This window comes from Lagopus muta, chromosome 10 (genome assembly GCF_023343835.1).
Source record: "Lagopus muta isolate bLagMut1 chromosome 10, bLagMut1 primary, whole genome shotgun sequence".
Classification (NCBI taxonomy): Eukaryota; Metazoa; Chordata; class Aves; order Galliformes; family Phasianidae; genus Lagopus; species Lagopus muta.
The window spans coordinates 7,186,396-7,205,317 of record NC_064442.1 but is presented as its reverse complement, the minus strand read 5'-3'; the positions used below and the strand labels follow the sequence as shown (position 1 = coordinate 7,205,317).

Sequence of the window (18,922 nt, the reverse complement as noted above, 5' to 3'; positions counted from 1 at the left end):
CCTTTCCCTGGTGCAGAGGGAGGAGCAGGGTGGGGAACTCCCTGCACTGGGAGCACAGTGATCGCATCGTGGCTCCAGCGTAAGAGAAATTCCTCCAAGGATGGGGTTGCACGCTGCTTGCTGCCTGTGCTCCGTGCTGGGCACTAGATGGCAGACAGTGACTGGGAAATCCCATCGTGGAGCTTCCCATTCCTTCCCCTTAAAGTCACCCGCTCCAGAGTGGGGAACCTAAACCTGGAGTAGGGATCGCTAGTTCTTAACGTGGTGGCTTGAACTCCAAAGGGTTCCAAGGACCAGCAGTGGGTCGCGTTTGCTCCACGGAGGCTCAGTGGGTAACAAGGCGCTCAGTGGAATCTCTAGGACAGGGAAATGAGGCAGGGATCAGGCAGCTGGGTTTGATGGTGGAGAATGCTTGGGGCTGCTGGGCTTCCACGTGTCATGAGGGGGCAGGAGTTGCAAAAATCCCTCCTTACTCTCCCTTATCGCCTGGGGTTCTGGCTTTGCCAACTGCTGCCCCTGACCCTACAGTGCTAAGGGTGAGACGGCCCCTGCAGTGCCAGGCAGCTGCTTGTCCCCCCGGGCATGGAGCTGTGCAGCCGCAGCCCCTCGCTGGGTGTTGTCGCTTCCCCTAAGCACCTTCCAACAAAAAGGGGATTATCTATAGCTTGTTAGAGTCCTTGCAGGGAGGGAGAGTAAGGCTCTTTGCTCTGAAATGCTCTCTTCCCTGGGATTACAAGATAATGCATATGAAACGACATTAGCTCAGCCAGGTTTATGGATTATTTGAAAATCAAATTCTTTTAATCTCATCCACCATCTGGCACCGGCGGAGCAGCCAGCTTGCTGCCACTTCCACCCTGCCTGTGTCAGAGCAAGGGGACACGGTATCCATGCACCCTGGCACCGGTGCCAGCCTTGTCCCCATTCTTCTGACAGCATACAGGTGACAAGTCCCAGGAGCCGTGTATAGGGAGGCTAGGTGACAGCCTTGCCTTCTCCCAGGGCACAGCCAGCCCCTTCTGCTGTTTGGTTGTATCTTTTTTGGGGAGGGATGAGGAACACGAAGCCAGGCACACTGCAGCACTGCTCAGCTCTCATGTCTGTGTCATGAGTTGCTTTGCCCTCTTTGCTGAGCTTCAGCAGGACCATCCATCTTCCCTGTCTGCTCCAGAACACTGCTGCACCTACTAGCAAGGAGCGTTATAATCTCAGTGCCCATTTAACAAGAATAAAAAGCCTTCTGGGACAATAGGTCACGGTTATACAATTTAGCTCAAGTAGAAAAAGGGCCTCTATAGCTATGAATATATGAATACTTAAAATATATATGTAACATTGGTTAACACCGGGACACGTAAGCATAATATATATATAGTGCTGGGCTAACAGTTTGCTCCTTGGCTCCCTTTTCAGAAGGCTGTGCCTGTTCTGCCTGTCAGCTCCATCCCAACAGCAATTCGTGGCTGGAGTCACAATTCTGCCCTGGTACAGAAGTGTTCGTCATGGACAGAGGGACACTGAGCAACTCAATGGGGATTGGGATGCAAGCAGTGTGGATGCAGTGCCTCTGCCTGCAGGTAAGGGATGGCACATGGAGCCAGCAGCTTGTGTGCAGCAATTTGCTGTTGTGATTTGCGTGCCCTGAGGATGGTTGCGTGCAATAAAAAGGGAAAAACAAACAGCAAGAAGAAAAGTCAGTGGTTTTAGAGACAGAGAAACATGGTTTCTGTAGGTGATTACTAATTACACAATTACAATGTTGTCTGTATCATTAGGATTATTTGTATTTTTAGTACATTGTAGTTTTAATTAAACAAATCCTTAGATTGTTTTTACCCTCCTTTGTAATGAAAATCCTTTTTTTTTTTTTTTATTAGTGCCAAAGAATAAATTAATTGTGTAATTAGTGACTATTACTTTGTCACTTCTGGAAGGGTTCTTTCCAGGTTGTACACATGTGGTTAGCTACAAAAGGGTTGTAAAAAGCTGTTTGGTACCGAGACTCCCTGGAAATAGCTGTCTGTGGCTGGGGTTGCTGCTGTAGGTGTGGATTTGGCAGCACAGCTAGTGAGAGGAATGTGGAAAACCTCTGCCAAGGCTGGCATGGGGGGAGGCTGTCAAACCTCGATGGTGTCCCCTTGCTTACTGCTTGCACATAAATGTGTTTCACTCTGATGTAGAAACGCCTTCCAGAAAGCATCCTCAGGCTCTCCATAAACAAGAACTGGTGAAGCTGTGACTGCTTCCACATGCTCCTGCTGGTGGTGCAAGTGGAGCTGTAGGGTAAGATTTCAGTGTGCGCCATCCATTGTTGCTGCTGGTGGCACATTACCCTGTGCCCTGCCATGCACATACGGGGTACATAGCAGATTCCAGGCAGGAAAAAAAGAATTTAGCACGCAGGGAGTGATAGGGTCTTAATAGATCTGCACTTATTATTTGGGGAAAAAAAAGAATCAGGATTACAGGCTTATGAGGGATTAGCAAGCATGAATGCCTATTTCTGCATATACTGCTCCTTTGTAAATCCATTGTGCCACTACACTGATATAGAGTTATACCATTATAAGCATGATATCAGTGTATCTGATAGCCTTGATTAGAAGATCCAGCAGCTGTGCTAAGAAAAACAGCCCTGCAGGGCTTTCCCACTGGTGTTCTGATTGTATCCTGCTTAGGGCCACACATATGACCGGAGGGATGAACACCTCCCCTACAAGGACAGGCTGAGAGCTGGGGTTGTGCAGCCTGGAGGAGAGAAGGCTCTGGGGAGACCTGAGAGCAGCCTCTCAGTATCTAAAGGGGCTGTAAGACAGAAGGGGACGCTCTTTGGTAGGATCTGTTGTGATAGGACAAGGGAAATGGTTTCAAACTAAAAGGGGGTAGATTTAGGCTGGATATAATGAAGTTTTTTGCAGTAAGGGCAGTGAGGCACTGGCACAGGTTGCCCAGAGAGGTGGTGGCTGCTCCATCCCTGCAGACACTGCAGGTCAGGCTGGTTGGGGCTCTGAGCACCTGATCAGCTGTAGGTGTTTCTGTTCAGTGCAGGGGAGTCAGACCAGATGACCTTGAAGGGTCCATTCCAGCTCATGATTCAGCTGTGAAACCACCATGATTTTCACTGCACAGGCACCTTGTGAGTGTCACCCCTGCTCCTGTAGGGTTTGGATCACTTGTTGACGTGATCAGATTGAGGCTTGCAATATCCCAGCTGCCCTCTTCTGGGTGGTTTAAAGCAGCAGAAGGAAAATGAATGCGTGGGGATCCTCAGGTGTCTCTGTGCTCAGATATGGTGGTAGAGACATTGGGCTGTCAAGAGGTGCTCAGATCACTCGGATATATATGCAAATGTCTTTCAGCTGTGGCTGAAACTGTGCTTCTAGGCATGGCTAAAATATGAAAAGATCCTCATAACTGTGGTATGTCTGTTGGCTTCACATACTGCATGCCCTCAAGTGTGTCTCAGCTCTTGCAGCCATCTGGAAAGGGTAAGAAATCAGTGCAGACCTGGGCAGCTTTACCAGCCTGTAGCTGCTGCCTGCTGTGTCAGTGTGGACAACCTAACCTCTGGCTGTGGGCTTACCTAGAGATGGTTGTTGTATGCAGAGATGTGCTGAACAGGGTATGGAGTCTTTATGGTATGTTGAGGACTCCATGTGCACGTGGATGTTTGATTTTTCACTAAATATTTTTCTCTCTAATTCAAACATAATTTTTTTTCCAGAGAAACGTAATAATAAGAGGCTGTGTGTTTCTAACTAAATAGCAGCCTTTGCTTGGTAGATGACCCAGTGTTCGGTTTGAATGGGGTTCCTGCTTTGCTGACTCTGGGAGTCACACGGCAATAAAGTGAGGGCCCCTGGTTGCTGGAGCCAAGGGCAGCACGACCCCCCAGCTGCCAGCAGGAAGGAGGTCTCTGAGCTCTCAGACCTGGCTCTGTTCCCTGCTCTCTGCCACTCAACCACCACTGTACAGGGCAGTGTCCCAGGAGTGATCCCTGCACTGGGGACAGCTGTCCCTCTCTACAGAGTCTCCTCAGTGCTGCTGCTCTCGTGCCTCTTTGTGATTTCAGCAAGGAAACTTAGATTCCCCCCTGTTCAGACTTGAGTGCTTTGGAATTCTATTTATCCTGTATTGTGCCAGGCTCCTGCCACTTCCAGTGCTTAGATCAGTGTTGAATGTGAAATTCCAACATCACTTAGACTGCTTGGGTAAGTGCTGTCCTATTTTCCTCCCCATAGGACTGTATATCTGTGGGCTAGTTTGTTGTTTGTTTGTTTTTTCCTTAACCATGCTTAAAATTTCTTTTGGCCGTAGTCTCTTTTTGTGATGTAAGTGTTCTGACAAATCTGACTCTATGTTGCACAGCAGTTCTGCATGAATGAACCAGGTAGGTCAAGCAATCTTCCTCTCTGCTTCCTTCCCCAAAGTTGATAAAAACAAAAGAATGACCCCATAACAACAAACCTGGTGTGCAGGACCCAGTGTGTGCTGGAGACCCTACAATAATAAACCTGTGTGCACAGCCCAGTGCTGATGAGCACTGACATAGCTTCAAATGTAGTGATGTTCCTGCTGATGTGTCCCTTCTGAGGACATCAGCATCAGCAATCCTTTTAGCTGTGAAGCAGGGAGGATGACTCATGAACCATCCCGAAGCAAACAGTGTCAGTACCTTGATGGTCCGTCAGGTTTCCAACTTGCGTCAGCAAAACCGGAGGTGAAGAGGGAAATGAGAGCGACAACCCAACCTGAGTTTGAGGAGAGGAGGGCAAGTGCTATGGAAAATAAAACTCCTACTGAGCCAGTGTCCCCACTCTTCACTGGCCCCATCCTGCAGGCAGAGCCAGCTCTCAGGCCTTCAGGCGCAGAATGTTCCTGTCACTTGTAGACATGACGGATGTTGACTCTTGACATATTCTCCAATGGGCTCCAAATTCTTTCTCTGCCAACAGCCTGAAAGCATCTTCCCTGCCTCTCTGCAGAGGCTTTCCACGCCTGGTTCTCCAGGCACTGTGGGACCTGCGTCCTCCTGAGTTGGACTGGGAGTTTGTTCTCTTTGCAAATCCCTCTCTAGAGTCCCATTCAGCCTCCAGTGCCGCCCCTTTTCCCCTGCAGTCCCTCCTTGGGGACCTGTTAGGATGGTCCTGCCCTGACAGATGTGGCAAGGTTCTCTTTGAGAACAACACAGGTGCCTGAAGAAGTTCAGTTTGCAGCGAATCATGGGCTTCTGGTGCAAGAAACCCTCCTTTCATCAAGGCCAGAAGCAGACCAGAAGTGGTGAATGTCAGAAGGCTGCTAAGAGCAAACTTCAGATGATGTGAATGCACTTGCAATAATTAATGGCTCTTTTTATCTGAAGGTGCTTAAAAACTGACATCTTCTAGAGCCATGAGAGTGAGATCTTTGGGATAAACGAGGAAGAGTGTTTCTTTTTTTAAAGATGTTTCAACCGATGTAAGAATTTACCATATCCCTGTGCATCTCTCCCTGTGTGAAACCCTTAGGAGAAGAAAAACTGGTGAGAGAGAAAGGGCTTGGTTTGGATCCAAAGGCAGCTGGGCTGGAGCATGACCTGTGATTCAGATGTCACCTTTGCTCAGTGCTGAATGGGGTGAAGAGCCCCCTGTTCCTGCTGCAGGGAGCTTCCCACACCTGCATCCTTCCATCCTCCATTTCTGCCCCAGTCTGGTGGGATACCCTTCCCCCAGGTAGGGGGGGGTAGAGCTACAGGGAGGACAGGTGAATATTGAACTGGAACTGGGCTGTAATGATCCTAAAAAAAAACCAACCTAAATCTGGCTTGCGATGCCCCAGCTGGATCTTAAAAAGGGTTTCACTGTTCCTAAAGCAGAAATGTAAGAGAAAGCTCTGCATCTGTTTACCATGCAGAAGGGTCAAAAAAGGCTCTTTCCCCCCCCAGGGTCCCTGCAGTTTCTCTAGCAGAATTAAAAGGCACATGCAGAGCTGTAGCAGCAGGGTGAGGAGGAGAGCAGAGCAGAGGGAACAGAAGCACCAAGCCTTCGTTTCATCCCACCTGCGCTGCGGTGCTGACTTGCCCCGAAGAGTCGCAGGCAAATCCTGTGTAAATGGAACATAAATGTTTTATGAATTCAGCCCTGGTGGAGTAAATTAAAGGGTCATTAATGGCCTCATTAAAGAGCTTTGCACTTTGTTCTGAATTATGAAAGCTATCATGCAATGTTAAACTAAATGGAGTTTTCGTCGAGATTTTGAAACTCTTTAACTAGTTCTCCCCCCCCCATTCTTCCCTTTTTTTTGTTGTTGATGAGAAATGTCTTTTGAGGGAGCCGCCTGTAGTGCTACAAACTAGATTTCAATTATAAATCTTCTTATGCTCCACTAATTGCCCAGAATTTTTCTCGAGAGCTGCCTGAGGTTAATGCTGATGAAGAAAGAACCCTTTTGTCTTTCCTTGAACTGGGGCCTCCCTCACTGCCTCTGGCGAGGCGTCAAGCTGGGGATTACCTCCAGTGACACCCAGATGGCACATGGAAGGGACAACAGATGAGTTGGTTGCAGCACCTTGTTGGCTTGCTGCGGGCTGGGGAGAAGCCTTCAGATTCTCCAGGGCTGCCAGCTGACCTTGGCCCGGAGAAGTGTTAGAGTCCATCTCCTCCATTTCGCTCTTCTGCTCCAAAAGAGTGGCGGTGCACTGGCACAGCTGCCCAGGGAGGTGGTGGAGTCACTGTCCCCAGAGGTGTTCAGAACCGTGGGGATGTGGCACTGAGGGATGTGGGCAGTGGGCATGGCAGGGGTGAGTCAACAGTTGGACTAGACGATCGTAGGGATCTTTTCCAACAAGCCCTCCCTGCCCCACTAATGCTCATTTCTTTGACTTGTTGACTTGCCCTCTGCAAATTCTTTGCGCAGCGACATGACAAATTAAACCCCTTATTAACTAATTAAGCTATTTCTCCAACCAGGCAGGAAGGCGAGAGGAGGTTGTTATTCTTTCTATTTTTAAATACCTGCAAGAGGCACACATGTCTGAGGTGCGTGGTGGATGGCTCCAGCTGAGCTGTACCACTGCAGCTTGACACCTCTACAACAAAACCCATCAGGGCTGGAACTTGCTTGTTTTTGTTTAGTTTGCACATCTGGGAGCAATTTCAGTGTCCAGAAAGGCTTCCTGAACCTCCAGATGTTGAAGAACCACAGAGATGTGGCACTGAGAGATATGTGGTTAGTAGGCATGGTGGGGATGGGTCAACAGTTGGACTGGATGACCTTAGAGATCTTTTCAGCCTTGATTCTATGATTCCTTCATGGGCCTTTAAGCTTGGGGCAGGCACAGAGCTCAGTACTGCAGCCTACAAGCACACGTTTGCTTTGAAGTTGGTGAAGTTTTCTGCCTCTTTAGCAAAATCAGCTGAGCAGCAACCTGCCCTATGCTAGGGATGTCCTCTTCTGGCCTCCTTGCAGCTCCATCATCCCTCTTGCTTCTGAGCATGGCACCATACATGGACCCGAATGCAGGCAGGTGTGACTCCCTGGGTCTGTGGGCTGGAAGGGGCTTGGAGCTGTAATGGTCCACGCTTGCAGAGGGTTTGGGGTGAGTGCTGTGGTGAGAGTGCCTGCAGAGTGTGCTGTGGCTTCAGGGATGCTGTGTGGCTGGGAGCTGGGATGGAGGGCTTTGTGGTTTTCCCATGAAAAGTCCCTAGCTGGTGGCATGGTGGAAGGGTTCTTGGGAGAACACAGCACAGCTGGTGCAGCCTTGGGTGTAGAGAGCATCATGCATTTATCCTGGTCTGCACAGATAGGAGGCGTGAGGGCAAAGGGAGCTCAAAGGCTCCTTGGGCAGAAAGATGGCTGCAGGCACACCTGGGGAACCCCAGAAATGCTTTGCTGTGCTGTTTTCAGTGAAGTGACTGACGGGGATTGAGGGAGGAGGATGGATGTGGGTGGGGATTTAGGAAATGATTTCACCATTGGTTAAATTTTCTATGTGCTGAGACTTTGCAGAAGTTGGGGAAAGAGCAGCGAAAGGATGTCACCAAAAGATCCCATTGTCAGCTGTGGCTGAAGGGAAAAGAGATGGATCTTGTCAGGTCCTTGGCCATGCAAAGCCACACTAGAGAACGTGGTGCAGGGACAGCAAATCCCACCTCATCCGTGCCTGAAAATCTTCCCCCTGTCTAATGCATTACTGCATGCTTATTCCTATAACAAATAACTGAGTCAGCGGGAGAAAACCAAATTCAATTTATGTCTCAGTCCAAGCAAATAGCAAAGGCTGCCAAATCCGACAATAAAAGAAAAACAACACAGTGATCTCAGATGTTTCCCTCCTCTATATTAAGAGGGAGCAGCACAGCGTTTGGCCGAGGTGCCGATACAGGGGGGACAGGAGCATGCAGGAGCCAGCCTTGTGCAGCACTCTGCAGGGTGTGCTGAGGGGTGGAGACCTGGGAAAGAACACCTCTGCACTGCTCCCAGCCCAGCTGCAGGTGCACCATGGCACCAAAAGGCGTTTTGCTGTGCAGTGGCACGGAGCTGATGTCCCCACCATGTGCCTGTCCTGACATAGGTGATGCTGAACCTCTCCAGGTTTCCAGCAGTGGTAGTAGATGGCTGAGAGGGATTAAAGGAAAGGTACAAAGGCACTTTGATTAACTGCTTTCCTAGAAGAAGGCATTTAGTGAGCACAACTGAGCTATAAATACCCTATAAATTTGCTCTAATACATGAAACAAAATAGTTGACGTTGAGCTGGAATGAGGTTTTATTGTTTTCTCTGTTCGTCACTGAGCTGTGAAATTCTAACTTTGTAGGGTGTGCATTTGGTGCGTGCTGGGTGCATGTAGAGAGCAGGGGAATAAGGTGCCAGGGCCAGCTTTCCTTTAGAGGTATGCTTCATTCTCTTATTTGCTTTTTGGCCATGCAAACCACAGAACAGCAAAAGGGAAAGGAAGGAAACATTATTCCTGGTCTGGCCTAGGAACAGTTTGGTCTTGTTATAATCTGATTTCACCTGTTACTAATTTTCCTCTGGTTGTGAGGGCTTGGAATTATTTGTTTGATAAATGAAGAGGGAAGAAGAGCTGTTGGATGTTGCTCAGTGTGAGGTAATGATGGTGAGGGCACTCCAGATGATGTGAGTGGTGCTGGAGGTGGGAGAAAACTCAGACCCCATGCAGTGCCCTATGGGGTTCAGAATGGGGCAGAGGGCATTCCCATTGCTTCCCATCCCTGCAGTGTGAGTGGGGCTCCTTACTCCTTTATGGAGCTGTGGTAGGGAAATGGGAAAGCACAGGTGTATGGGGAATTCCCAACAGGATGCCAAGTCCCCTCCCTACAAATCAGTTTGCATCCTCCCGTTGCTATCCTTCTTAGCGTAGTCCCGTTGCTGTGACAAATAGTTTGGGTGATGTGAGCTGCTGAAAAGAAATGACTTTATTAGGCGAAAACAGCCTGTGAACCTCCTGGAACAAGCAGACTGTTTAAGTGACTCCAGATTGCACGGGAAGGCGGCTGCTCCCCTAAATCCCGCAGCGTGCCTCAGCCGGGCTGCAGCATTGCATGGCACAGAGCATCGCCCTCCACGGCACAGCTACTGACTGGGTTTGGAGCGAGTGTGAATAAATCCTCAGCGCCAGAGCTGCTTTAGCATGCCTCTAATTGGAGCCATAAAGTTAAACCTAGCCACTTAGGGTTCTGCTGGGAACTGGGGCTTCCATTTGCAGGCTCCCCTGTGCAGCTAAAGGGCACCACGCTTGCTAATAGGTGTTAAATTGGAGCATCACTTTTTAATAAGCCTCCTAATGGCATGATGCAGCTCCTTGGCAGCTCTGGGCTGCCTCCATTACGGTACCCACATGCTGGGGTGAGTGATGGAAGGCGGAGGTGGTGCCAGGTACCAGAAGGTTGGAGATGCACAGAGCCAAGGGATGCACCCAGCTCCTGTGCTCCCCTGTGAACTCCATCATCTTCATTGTCAGGACTGCCCCTTCCATCGGACCAACCTCATCATGGGGACCATCCTCTTTGTGATGGTGCTGTTGAGGTGTCACATCAAGGGTGATGCTCCTCCTGTGTGCATCACCATCCCTGCTCTTGGGCTGTCAGAGCAATTCCAGATTTTGCCTTTCTCCTGCTTGAGACTGAGCAGGATTTGAAGTGGTGCCCGGCTGAGCTCAGCCCTGTCCCTGGCTGCAGGACGGGGATGCCTTGGGGATGATGCTGCTGAGCCCCATGGGACAGGCGATGGGTCCAAGTGCCCGCCTGACTGCTGCTATTTCTGCACAGTATTTCTGCTTTGCTGTGCATGATAAGCTGCATCTGGGATGACTCAGACTGGAGAAGATGAGGATCAGGGGAGACCTTATCGCTCTCTACAACTCCCTGAAAGGAGGTTGTGGCCAGGTTGGGGACCTCTTCTCCCAGGTAGCAGTGATAGGATGAGAAGGAATGGCTTCAAGTTGCTCCAAGGGAGGTTCAGATTTGATATTAGGAAGAGATTCTTCTCAGAATGAGTGGTGAGGCATTTCAACAGCCTGCCCAGGGAGGTAGTGGAGTCACTGTTGCTGGAGGTGCTCAAGGAAAGGGCAGCTGTATCACTTAGGGATGTGGTTTAATGGGCAATGTTGGTGGTAGGTGGGCAGCTGGATTAGATAATCTTAGAGATCATTTCCAACCTCAGTGATTGTATGATTACCAAAATGTGAAGCCTGTCTGTCCCCCCCATTCCAGAGGGGTTCCTCTGATCCTGGTTGCTAACCCATAAATGACAGTGGGGATGTGACTGAGAACTGTCCTGGCAAACGCAGCTGGCTGGATCCAGGAGGGAAATTTCCAGGCTGCTTTTGCAGAAAGGGCTGGGTTCCCAAGGAACAGGCTTTATTTTTATGTAATCCCTCTGCTTTGAGGAGTTGGAGGGGGTTTGTTGTTAGTAATTCAGAGGAGGGTGTCTAGAAGCGCTGTGCTGGCCTAGAGATGAGTGTGCCCTCAGCTTTAACAAAAAACACGCACAGGCAGAGAGCATTTGCTCAAACTCTGCTCCCTTCCTAGGGATGGAACAGGGCAGGACTCAGGATGGGATTTGTCACCTCCAGACCAGCAAATCGGAGGCCAAAGCAGTGGAAGGGAATGGATGCAATTTTTGTCAGCTCCATCCGCGCCGGCGAATGCAGATCATGAATTACACACCCGCCAGATGACAGGCTGACATTTTAGCTCCAAACATTCTTCTATAATTAGAGAATCTAATGCAATACAGGGAATGGCTCCATTTTACACACACATTATCGTAATGCCTTTAAATAAGATAATTGATTATGCCTCTGCATAAGAAAGTAAAATATTCGGTGTAATTAAAACCGACATTCAGATTTTGGCATGCTGACAGGTGAGGCCATGTGTCATTTCATAAATCCTTAAAGTGATATTCACACCCACATTCGAGTTTCTGAAGTTTAGGGAAAAGAAAATAAATCCTCAGTGCTGAGTTGTGTTGTTTTTTGTTTGTCTGTTTTAATCCTGAGTTCAAATGTGTTTTGGAAAGAGGGATTTCTTTTCATTTTTTATTTTTTCCTTCTGCTCTCATCTGTCTTCATTTCAGCCTCGTATCATCAGCTGACAAAGCCCTGCAGTCACGCTGCTGTGAGCAGGGATGCCCAATCCTCTGAGGAGATGCAGGTTTCAGCACCAAACCTCTGCCTGATCCTGATGAGCTCTCATGGAGCACAGACCTTCGTGTTGGAGGTGGGAGAGCACCTTGTGGTGCAGTAGCTGCCAAAGCCCTGACATCCCAATGAGGGATGGATGAGAAACCCCATCCTCGTGTCATGCGTGAAGGCATGGGCCAGCTGAGAGTGGGGTGACATGGGGACGGGGCCCTGGGGACTGCTGCCACTTGGGTTAAGATGCTCCTGTTCCTTCTTTGTAAAGCTTTTATGCCAAGGAGTGAGGATTTGTTGCTTCTCCCATCCATTTCTGTGGCTGGAGGTGCCTTGTGAATTGTACTTCTGAGACAACCAGGTGCCCAGAACTGCTCAGGACCATTTGTGAAACCTATGCTGCTGGGATTCCATCCTGCTGCTAATGGAGAAGGTTTGTTAGACAAATCCTCAGCACAGAGGGGTCATGCCTCCTGCAGTCACTGGGTTGGTGGTAGGGCCGGAGGTTGGGATTCTCAGTTGTGAGAAATCCTCTAAGTCAAGGCTGATGCTAACCTGCTGCTTCAATATTTGCCAACCGCTGCATCTTGAAACTTTGCAAACAGAGCCTTGAATACTGTCAGCATATTTAAATCTATCCTTACTGTCCCATAGCATGTTTCTGGTGAGATGTGGGCAAGATCTGGGCAAAGAACCTCTGTTCTTTCTGCTTTGCATCCATCCCTGTCCTCTTTGAAGGTGACATGCTGCTGTACCAAGGCTGTGAACGTTTAAACTGACAGCTCCCAGCCTCAGAGCTGGCTGTAGAAGCAGAATCCAGCTTCCTCCATACCACTGCATCTTGACTAGGCTGGACAGAGGGAGGGCAGGGATTGCCCGTAAGCACCACATTGGAGAACCCTCCCTGGAAGGATGAGAGGTAAGAGGAGGTGCTTCCTCATCTCCATCCTCATTCATATTGCCATTCCCATCCTACTCCTACCTCCATCACCACCTATAACCCCAGCCCCTTCCCCATCTATAACCTTACCTCCCTCCCTATCCTCAGCTTTATTCCCATCCGTAACTTCATCTCCTTTCTCATCCCTGTTCTCACCCATAACCCCATTCCTATCCCCAACCCCATTTCTACCTATATCTCCCCATCTCTGTTCTCATTCCCATCCTTATCCATAACCCCATCTTACCCCTATCCCTTTCAATCCCCTTTGTGCAGGACTCTGATGAAGGCAGGAGGAGGAGGAGCTCCACTGCCATTAGCGATGCGCTCTGCTTTCTCCCCCCATTTAGGCCATTATTCCAGGCTCACAGGGCTGTGGTTGGCAGTGCGGGCGCCGGGCCCCGCAGGGATGCAGGCCCAGCAGCCAGCCCTCGTGTCTTCCTCCGTTCTTAAGTGGGCTGGTAAAGGAAACCACCCCCCTGTGCCTGGAGAGCAGAGCCATGTTAAGCCGGCTTGTTTAAAAGCACTGCAGCTTTCTTTTGGCACTGTGACAAGCGGGGACGATGGCAAAAGGTCTCTTTTCTCGCTGCCCCATCATTTCTTATTGTGTGATGCTAACAGGGCAGCGCATCAGTGCAGCCCTCCCCACGTACCCAGCTCCTCCAGGTCAATCATATGCATAAGACCCTGGTGATGGCATCCCGCTGCCAAGTGCCACATGCCCAGCTCAGCTGCTGTCCCCCGGTGCTGTCTCACGTTTGGCACCTGTGCTCCCCATTTCCTCCACCCGCGCCTGCTCCTCACCCTCGCACACCCCCAGTGATGATGCAGTGCGCGGAGGAGCAGCATTAGTCACCGTTCCGTAGGAAGAAGGCTGTGAGCAGAGGAGGAGGAGAAGTGCAGCCACAGTGCGGAGCCAACAACCATCCCTCTACATGTGGTTGGGGCTGAAATAATGGCACTGGGCTCAGGCAGTGCCCTGGAGCTGGGCAGGTGGGAGAATCCAGCTAGGATGACCCAGAGAGGGGGGGAAGCGGTGTGGGAGCACAGGCAGCAGAGCTGCTGAAATGTTTCCCCTGGGATGGAGCTGTGGATTTTTTCAGCATCCTTTCTTCAATAGATGGAGCCTGCTGGGGAGAGAGTGGCTGAAGGAGATGGGCTGCCCACAGGACAGCGAGATGCCTTGGGGGTCTGTGGAGAGGTCTCCGCAGAGGTGTCTCCTGGGGATGTTCCCAAAGCCATTCTCTGCCTGGCCCAGGGCCACTGCATATTCCTGGGTGAGAAACGTGAAGCTCAGCCCTGAGATGAGCACTGCATAACAGCCACTTCCCTACTTGCAGCTTCGAAGTCCTGCAGAGTGTGTGGGCAGCAGACTGGAGGAGAGATCAACCATAGAACACCATCTCCTTCCTTGCAAATAAGCCTCAGTCCAGCCAGCAGCAAAGCAGCAGCTGCCCTATTTCCAGGGCTGGTGGGAGTGCAAAGCCCTCTCCTCCTCATATTCATCATTTTCAGCTGCAGATTCTGCTGTAGTCTCCAACTGCATCTAAGTCAGGACTGTGCCATGCAAACGGATGGGACTCAGGGAGCATCCCTGCACCATGAGCTGCTGCCAGGACCTGCTCTGTGTTTTCATGACACACATGTCCATGCGTCTGCATCTAAGCCTGTTCTTGACTTGCCCAGTACACACAGGGATGCTGTGCGTGCTCCATGCTTTATGTATGTTAACTTTTTATTGTATCCAGACCCTCTTCCATCACATGCATCATCAGGTTGCTGACTGCTTTCCCCGTGGTGGGCTGGAATGTGAAAACCATTGGGCTACCAATGTACCCATGGACCCTGGAACACCAATGCACTGGTGGAGAGTTAATGAATCACAACATCACTTATGCATTAACTTCTTTGAAATGCAAAGCACTCCCTTGATATTTCAGCATTTTCCACCCAGTCCAAAGCAAAACCTGATAGGTAGAGAACAGTGGAGAGCTGCACAAGGTAACACTTCCACCTTGTGTCTGGTACAACGATTGCATCAGCATTAATTACAATGGAACTTGCTGCCCTTTAAAGCAATTCAGCACATGCTGTATCCTCAGCTTTCCTGCTTCTGATCGGCTCTGCACTGAACTGCTTCCTTGCATGCATTCAAAACAGTTTGTAATTAACAATCACATTGTTTTCCTTTGAACATCAACAGAGATACAGAAAACAGAGATTGAGAGCTGAGATGTTGGTACAACTGGGTATTATTCTGCTTTCATGAAATGACTCTTCCTATTTTGCTGCAAATTTAGTGCTGATGAGAAGCTGGGCCAGTGTGCAAGCAGCCGGGAGGCTTTGCTCACCAGCTCATGGACAAAATTCTCTCCTATCGCTATGGGGAAGCAGGAAATTTGAGCTTGGATGCCCTGTTACCTTTGCCCATGCTGAATGCATTCTGGACACCACTGCCCCATTCACAAAATAAACTCAGCAGAAAAACCTGCAGAGAAGGAGAAGGAAAAGCAAGACTGTGCAGGCTCCTGAGCTACGCAGCGTGTTGGAGCAGAGCGGCTGCGTTTGAAGCCTTGGCTCTGTGAACAAGAAGCAGATTACAAACTTCTTCAGTTCTGGTGCAGAGCTTGGATGGGAGGATTGCTCCCTCCATCTGTTCTTCACATAGGCAATCTGCCTTCAAAAGCCATCGCTGCTTAAGTATGGAGGAAGCGTAAATGCAGGAGCACCTGAATATTGTTTAACAGATGGGGACACACATTTTTCAGGCAGAGATTTCCTTTCCATTGCCCCACTTATTTCAGAGGTGTTTTTCAGGACCATCCTTCCAATGCCTGGGAATAGGATCCCAGCCTGCAGTTTGTGGCGATGGTAGTTAATTTTCAGCAGCTAACTTTGCTGTGTGAACGCTCTTGTGACATTTGTGAAATTTGCTTTCATCTTCTTCCCTTCCAACTAAGCTCACATTTCTCATCCAAGCCTTCCAGGAGGATCACACTCTATGCCCCACTTTCCACCCTGGGAACAAAGAGGCTGGAGTTCATCCGTGCCGTTCTGAAACGGTCAAGCAAACCAATAAAGCACGCAGCCAGGCTGCAGCCCATGAATGCCTCTGCCCAAATGCACATCTTCTCTCCCTGCAGGAGCTGCCCTCCTGTTGATGATGCTCACTTGTTCTCGCCCCTTTTGCATCAATGCATACAGCACAGTGGCTTTCAGCTTCATCAACCCAAGGGCAACTACAAGTCTTCCAGTGGGAATGCTGTCGTAGACTGCTGAGTGGCAGAAAGGAAATTGCTTTTCTTTGCAACTTTTGGATGATTCCATGCAAACAGATGGTGGACCCCATACCTCAGGGGCTGCACATTGAAGCCACCACCTCACTGAGTTGGTGAAACCAACAGAAATGTGTCATATGGACCCCACAGAGCCCATCTACTGGGAGAAGTCACAGCTGGCAAAGAGGAGGAAGAAAGAAGTGAAAATATAGGCACAGAGGATGGACCTCAAATTTCTCAGTTTTCATCTCACTTCCCCTTCCCATTCTTTAGTCATCATATTCTTTCCGGAAGAAAGTGGCTGTTGGAAAACAGAGAGAGAAGACGACAAACACTGCTGTGGAATTATTTAACGAGCCAGAATGAATTGCATTTGAAATCATTTAAATGGGATCTGGGAGTATTTAACTGCAGCACAGGAACTTAACAAGAGTGGGAAAGGATTTTGTGCTAATTGCTGGCAATGATATACCTACGGAGAGAGAACATGCAGCAATTAGTAAGCAAGGCTGTAATTTCAGCCTAAGGTCCCTGCCTGCCTTGGAATATGGCATGGATTATCTGCTGAAAGGAAGACAGGGGCCTTGGAATGCATGTGACCAAAGGGCAGCAGATGAGGTTCTCATTAAGAAGTCATTAGCCAAGATTGTCACACAAGAGATGGGTCTGCTCAGACCCCACTGCACCTTTCCCAACCTGACTTGGCTCAAATTGACAAAACTGAAGGAAACCCAAATCCCCATCCCAACACCTGCTGTGCTGCTTTGTCCCTTCCTACCTGCAGGCACTGATCCTGCCATCAGCCCTTGCTCCAAGCTATGAGTCTACACAGAGCACAGTGGGCTGAGGACCAACTTGACCATTGCTTGCTGGGCAAAGAAGCCAGGGCATCCTTGGTGCTTCTGGGTTTGGGAAGCAGGGTGAGCAGGAAGCTGAGCTGGAACAAAGACCTGCCCTTCCTACAGAAATACCCATACAGTCCAGACTGTATGATGCCACTGTTCTGAACCTGCAAACGTCAGGCACAATTGATGTTCACCAACATGTCCATAACCCCAACCCCAAAAGAACCGTACAACACAGCGCCAGGTGAGACCAGGTGTTCTCACTATGGGCTAAGGCAGAAAACTACCCTGCCTGGCTGAGCCTCTGCCACCTGACTGTGGCACACAGCCTCTGACAGCCTCTGCTCATTGTTTTCTATCTCTGTTCTCTCCCCACGATGCCTCCGTCTTTGGTTTTTGTCTTTCAATCAGTTTTCATCTCAGTAATTCCCATTCAATGGTTAGTCTCTGATCTTTCTAATTGAGATCAGAGCTTCATGTAATAGGGAGGGGGGAGGGAGACTATTTTTAATTTGCTACGTTCCCATTAATAACAAGTTCTAATTAAAAAACCTCCATCTTCCATCCTCCCAAGTTCAGAAGAAAACTCTGCGACTTCTGTTGGAATCTTCTCCTGATAAATTGGTACCACAGCCTCCTAGAACAGCTGGTCCTCTTTAGCAGGCATCGTAATTAATGGGAATAATAAATGCATTCAAAGCAGGTTCGTAACCTTCCTTTCTGTGCACTCAGGCTTCTCTTTGCATTGTGAGAGACACACATTGGCTTCACTTCACAAACAGGCCCAGCAGAGCTGCCTAATTCTAAGAAGCCCAGGTGCCAGTGGTTGCCACTGGGCCATCACAGCCCCTGTGATACCCTTTGTGCAGGGCTCCATTTACACCAGCTGCTGGCTGGGGCTGCCTTGGGGTGCAGATCAGCTGTGCTAGTGATGGACAGACTCTTGCTCTCCCTCTTTGCTTTTGTTCATCGCTACTGAGTTAATGGATTTGTCTCAGGAGCAGCCAAACCGGGAGCCATCAACACAGATATCCCCAAGATGAGCAATCTGTCCTGAGCAGTGATTTCAATTAAAGGGTCATTAGCGTGAAATCTTATCCCACCCAGCTCCCATTTGCCAGCAGGAGGTCCTTCTCCCCATCCCAAGCCTGTTCTGTGGTTAGAGCGCACTGCTCCTGCTGGAGCCCTCCCGTTTTGCTAAAACACAGCAGCTGCTGCTAATAAACAAACATATTGATCATAGAGATATGGGCTGTCAGGGACTTAATTCATGAATGAAATGTGCTGGGGAGTGCCTGGTAGGAGAGGGCTGTGCTTAGAGAGCTCGAGGTCAAGATGGTGCCTGGAGGTGGGAGCAGAGGCTGCTTAGCACTGGGGCTGGTGTTAAGAGTTCAAAGGCTGAATTTGTTCATGGCACAGAAAAGAGCAGAGCAAATTTCTCCTCTGTCATTATGGGCCATCACTGACAGGGAGGGATGAGTTTTGGGGAAGGGCTCCAGTTCTTTCCCACTGAAGCATCTGGGTCAACCCAACCATTTGGGGCTAATTTAAGAAGACTAGAAGAATATTCTCCAAAAGCCAACCGTAAAGTCCTAGAAGGATCTGAGGCTTGGAGAGAAATAGGAGCTGCCTGCCTGCTGAAATCTGTGATGCTGGGATGACGGAGCATCACTTCAGGAACTCCATCAGTACAGAGGAGAGGGGCAGAGCTGCAAGTTTCCAATTTTTCTACCGTCCTGATTTGGGTCAAAATTTCCCTCCACCTATGGACAGTAAAACTCTCCTTTTGTGTGAGATTAGGACTGTGTTGCTGAGATGCTAATGGCTGCCATTGTTTCTAAATTGTTGTTATTGTCTAGCAATCATCAAAACAAGGTACAGTCAACTCACAGGTGGATTTCACACAGCCAGGGGCTGTAATTACAACAGATATGTGTTTGAATATACCCTTTACAGGTGCAATGAATCACACTGAAACAGTCAAGGACGGAGGTTGAACTGTAACAGGCTGCCATACTTTTGGTATTAGCCACACCAAAAGCTGTCGTTAAAACAGGCCTCAGTATTTATGGTTCTGGGTAGTGGAGGCCTCGCTAAGATTCTGATGAATGAGCTTCCAAGGACAGGAATAGCTGTCAGTCTGAAATATTTATCAGTCTGAACTCTCTCTGCGATTCATGCCATGGTTTTGCTACTTCCATTTTTCTTCCCGTCTGCTTG

General features: G+C 49.3%; 1 long non-coding RNA gene across 1 annotated transcript; it reads left to right on the top strand.

Annotated features, from left to right (window-relative positions):
- Positions 1–1,113: 1,113 nt before the first annotated feature.
- On the top strand, positions 1,114–17,785 carry LOC125698364 (uncharacterized). The gene is made up of 5 exons (XR_007379166.1): positions 1,114–1,577; positions 11,582–11,724; positions 11,911–12,072; positions 12,378–12,558; positions 13,920–17,785. It is a non-coding gene; the product is annotated as an uncharacterized LOC125698364 (long non-coding RNA).
- The last annotated feature ends 1,137 nt before the right edge of the window (positions 17,786–18,922 follow it).